Below are 5477 nucleotides of genomic sequence, written 5' to 3'. Positions count from 1 at the left end.
GAGCCTGGGCTGCTGTTGGTTTCGTTTCCTCGGAAGGGAGGAGCCGTCTTTTCCTTTTCCTTTTCCTTTTGCAAATCAGACACTCCCCTGATTCCAGTGCTGAATTTCATCTGCTTGCTTTCTGCTTCCTGAAACTTACCCTTTGTCCTTAAACCAGCAACTAGCAGCCCAGCCTTTCTCTGAACTCTATTCTGGAAATGCATTTTAACCCCCAGCCAACATAAATCATATTTAACAGATTTTGTGTTTCCTTCTTTATCTTTTTTTTGTTGTTGATGAAATCATTTCACAGTTGTCTGTGGTATTTTCCAGCAATTCATGCCCATTGCAAAAAGAAAAAAGTCAGAGAAATCAGGAAGTGGAAAGATTATCTATGATTCTAAAACTACAAAATTGCCTCTATAAACATTTTGATATAGAGCTTTCCAGATTTTTTTTTATGTTAACACACACACAAACAGAGGTCTCGTTTCTTTTTCTTAAGAATGGTATTATACTATGATTTTTTCCCTTTCAATTAGTAGATTTTTTACTTTATTATCTTTTGGAGACAGGATCTTGCTTTGTTACCCAGGCTGGAGTGCAGGGGCATGATCATGACTCACTGCAACCTCAACCTCCTGGATTCAAGCGATCCTCCTGCCTCAGCCTCCTGAATACCTGGGACTACAGGCATGCGTTACTGCACCCAGCTCATTTTTTATTTCTTGTAGAGATAAGGTCTTGGTATGTTGCCCAGGTTGGATTTTGTTTCTCACAGCAATTTTAGGCTTACAGAAAAATTGAGCTGAATGTGCAGAGAGTTCGGTAAGAGCTCTCTCCTTCTGCCAATAAGTTCCTCTATTATTAACAGTGTGTGATACATTTGTTACAATTGATGAATTGATATTAATACATCATAATTAACAAAAGTCCATTTACATTAAGGTTTACATTAAGGTTCACTCTTGTGTCCTGCAGTTCTGTGGGTTTTGCCAAACATAACAGGTCATGTATCCACCATTATAGCATCATGCAGGATAGTTCTGAGATAGGAGGTGGGACTCAGCTTCAGAGGTGGGGCTTGACTCGGCCAGATTGAAGACTGGCTGGCATGAGCACCAGCACCATGAACAGTTTCCTCATTCCCTGGCAATGACCCAGAAGTTACCACCCTTCTTCTAGAAATTTCTGAATAACCTGCCTTTACTTTGAATGTATTTAAAAGTGGGTATGAAAGTGTAGAACTGCCCTGAGCTGCTGCTCTCCAAGCACTGCCTATGGGGTGGCCCTACTCTGAGTCACAGAGCTATAACCTTGCTGCCTCAGTAAACCTTTTTCTTCCTCCTCTAGCTCACCCTTGAATTCTTTTCTGGACAAAGCCAAGAACCTTCCCGTACAATGTCCCAATTTTGGGGCTCCCCTGCCCTGCAACAGTTCAACTACCTTAAAACCCCCCGTGCCTCACCTGTTCATTCCTCTCTGAGTTAGATCTTTCTTCTCCTAATATACGCATTCAACGCTATAAATTTCCCTCTAAACACTACTTTCACTACTTCCCACACTTTTGGATAGGCTGCTTTTTCATTTTAATTTAATTCAAAAAATGTTTATTTATTTTGTTGAGATGGGGTTTCACGCTGTTGCCCAGGCTGGGGTGCAGTGGCACAATCTTAGCTCACTGCAGCCTTGACCTCCCGGGCTCAGGCGATCCTCCCACCTCAGCCTCCCAAAGTGCTGGGATTATAGGCGTAAGCCACTGCGCCTGGCCCAAAATATTTAAAAATCTCTCTTGAGACTTCTTCCTTGCCCCAGGTGTTATTCAGAGGTGTGTTCTTTAATCTCCATATATTGTGGAATTTTCCAGCTATCTTTCTTTCATGGGTTTCTTTTTTAATTCTATTATAGTAAAGAGCATGCTTTGTATGACATATCTCTGTTGAAATTTGTTACAGTGTGTTTTCTAACCCAGAACATGATCTATCTTGGTGAATGTTCTGTGTGAGTTTGAGAAGAATGTGTTTCCTGTTTTTTGTTGGATGAAATATTTTGTAAATGCCAACTATCTTTCTTATAACCCCTTAACCTCTTAACCAGATTATTCATGAATTGACACACTCCACTCCTACTGTATAAGATGTTGACTTTGACCTAAGACTAAATGTCACCTTGGGGGTGGGGTGCTGTCTTTACAATACTCACTTCATTTACCAGTTGAAGATTCTTGCTGCACTCTATGCAAAAGTTAGGCCGAGTATGATAAAGCAAACCAGTCACACCATGATTCACCTTTAGTAAAAATGGGAAACTGGAAAAACATTATGTTTCAAAAACTATAGTGCACCTGTTGTTACATTCTAGTTTTGCCTAATGTTTTTCAATTTTTTATTATTTTCTATAGTTTGCACTAAATTCTAATTTTTCTTGGCTATAAGTCTCCAAAATAATGTTTTAAATTTTTTCCTTCTTTTTTCCCCATTTTCCCTAATTTGGACTCACTGGAAACTAAGTTGTGCTTTTATAAAGCCCTGCAAACTGGAGCTAGACAACTTAAACCTCAGAAAAAAATAACGACATATTTACAGACATAAGCTACTTTCATACCTATTTGCTGATGTGTGAACTTCGGAGTACTCTGGCCTGTATCTTGATTTTCCAGGATTGTTCTTTTGTGTGTTGTTGCTGTTTTCCCTTCCTCTTCCTATTTTCTCTTCATAGGACATGAGACTTTACAACCTTCTAAAAATGAGCTTTCCTAATAACTTGGGACCTACCCCTGTAGCAATAAACCATCTTAGCCAAGTTTCATCCTCAGATGAAACCTGAGAGTAGAGACTCATTTTCTTCTAAAATGCTTTCTCTGAAATATTTTTAAAAACAAAAGGGAGGAAACGTGAGAGGAAAATATCTTGGGGCCCCAAAATCACTCAGCTAAAGGGAAAAATCAAGCTGGGAACTGCTCAGGGCAAACCTGCCTCCTGTTCTATTCAAAGTCACCCCTCTGCTCACTGACATAAATGCATTTTGGATTGCCCCCTTCAGAGAGGCTAATCAGAAACTCAAAAGAAACGCAAAAGAAGGCAACCATTTGTGTCTTATATACCTTGGAATCCCACTCCCCGCTTTGAGTTGCCCTGCCTTTCCAGACCAAACCAGTGTTCATCTTACATATGTTGATTGATGTCTTATGTCTCCCTAAAATGTACAAAACCAAACTGTGATCTGACTGCCTTGGGCACGTGTCATCAGGGCCTCCTGAGGCTCTGTTATGGGTGTGCGTCCTCAACCTTGGCAAAATAAACTTTCTAAACTAACTGAAAAAAAAAAAAAGATTCTGGCCGGGAGCAGTGACTCAGGCCTGTAATCCCAGCACTTTAGGAGGTGGAGGCAGGAGGCTCACTTGAGCTCAAGAGTTTGAGACCAGCTTAGGCAACATAACTAGATGCTGTCTCTAAGTAAATAAATAAATAAGACTTTGTTTGCTCCCATAGTGAGACCCTGTCTCTAAATAAATAAATAAAATTTTGTTTGCTCCATAATGTCCTCATGGCAATTGCAGTTGTCAAATATTTTTGATTAAAATATATATATATATATATATATTTTTGATTAATATATACACACACACACACACACACACACACAGATGAGTGGAAGAGAGAGCTGTCCTTAGGAAACCAACATCGAATTTTTTGGAAAGATGCAATAAAGGCAAGCATTGCATAGAATTAGCTAAGAGTGACATGATCCCATAGAAGACTGAGAAAATAAGTTGGAACAAATCCACTTATGTCCAGGATTATGCCCTCATGCCTTTGGAGGTGGCTTTAAATTATTGTTTCCTTTAAAAAAACAGAAACAGGAAACTATAGACCATTCATTCTTGTGCTTTGAGAGAAAGATAGGGTGGGACTCCAGTCAGTGGGCCCGTCCTCGGCATAAAGGTCTCAGTCTTCGACTAATGATTAGGAAACAAAGGCACATTTGTGGGGTGTAACAATTAACATAGAGAATCATGATGCTCTAATGTCTACCTGTGTAGTCAGAGAACAAAAAGGGAAAGGATTATAGTGTGGGGATGGATTATAGTGTGATTAAGAATTCGAGAGGCCGGGTGTGGTGGCTCACACCTGTAATCCCAGAACTTTGGGTAGCCAAGACAGGTGGATCACCTGAGGTCAGGAGTTTGAGACCAGCCTGGCCAACATGGCGAAACCCTGTCTGTACTAAAAATACAAAAACATGGACAAGAACCAAGCAAAAGATACCTCTTTTTTTTTTTTTTTTTTTTTTTTGGCAGAGTCTCGCTCTTTTGCCCAGACTGGAGTGCAGTGGCACAGTCTCGGCTCACTGCAACCTCCGCCTCCTGGGATCAAGCAATTCTCCTCCCTCAGCCTCCCGAGTAGCTGGGATTACAGGTGCCCACCACCACGCCCAGCTAATTTTTTGTATTTTTAGTAGAAACAGGGTTTTACCATGTTGGCCAGGCTGGTCTCGAACTCCTGGCCTTGTGATCCACCCACCTCGGCCTCCCAAAGTGCTGGGATTACCGGCATGAGCCACTGCACCCAGCCAAAAGATACCTCTTATATGCATGCTTTTGCTTTCACGGTGCTCTTTTAAAAATAAAATTATTATTTTTATTTATTTATTTTTTGAGATGGAGTTTTGCTCTTGTTGCCTAGGCTGTTGTGCCATGGCTCGATCTCAGCTCACCGCAACCTCTGCCTCCCAGGTTCAAGCGATTCTCCTGCCTCAGCCTCCTGAGTAGCAAGGATTATAGGTACCCGCTACCACGCCTGGCTAATTTTTTGTATTTTTAGTAGAGACAGGATTTCACCATATTGGCCAGGCTGGTCTTGAACTCCTGACCTCAGGTGATCCACCCGCCTGGCCTCCCAAAGTGCTGGGATTACAGGCATGAGCCACCGTGCCCGGTCAAAAATTATTTTTAATTATTATGAATACATAATAGTTGTACCTATTTATGGGGTGCATGCAATATTTTGGACACAAGTATATGATGTGTCACGATCACATCAGGGTAATTGGAGTGTCCATCACCTTGAATGGCTTGCTTAACCTCATCAAGCCAATGTCCCTGGCAGATCTGATTGAGCTGAGCAGGGGTCAGTGTTTAATCCACTTGGCCGTAAGCCCAGCCGCGATTGGGCCTGCACTGCTTTCACCAGGAACCACCAGCCCTGTGACCTGCCCCTTTTCCTGGCCTCCCCTTTGTCATCCCTGATGGCAGACCAGACCTCAGCAACTTGGTCTTGCTTCTGACTCCTACTTGGAACAAACATCTCTAGCTGTTGGCTGAATTTCTGTGGGCGCCAGCAGGAAAGTCTGCCCCCATCTGTGCAGGGACCTTGGAGATCTGATTTCTGCCTCACCTGAACCTCACCCACTTTCAGCTCCAACATCCTGTGTTCAACCAATGCCAGTTCAAGAGCATTTTCCCCGTATGCAAGCTGCATGAGGGAGCCCAAGTTTAG

The sequence above is a fragment of the Macaca mulatta genome, chromosome 11, assembly GCF_049350105.2.
Source record: "Macaca mulatta isolate MMU2019108-1 chromosome 11, T2T-MMU8v2.0, whole genome shotgun sequence".
NCBI lineage: Eukaryota > Metazoa > Chordata > Mammalia > Primates > Cercopithecidae > Macaca > Macaca mulatta.
This window is presented reverse-complemented; position numbering follows the sequence as displayed.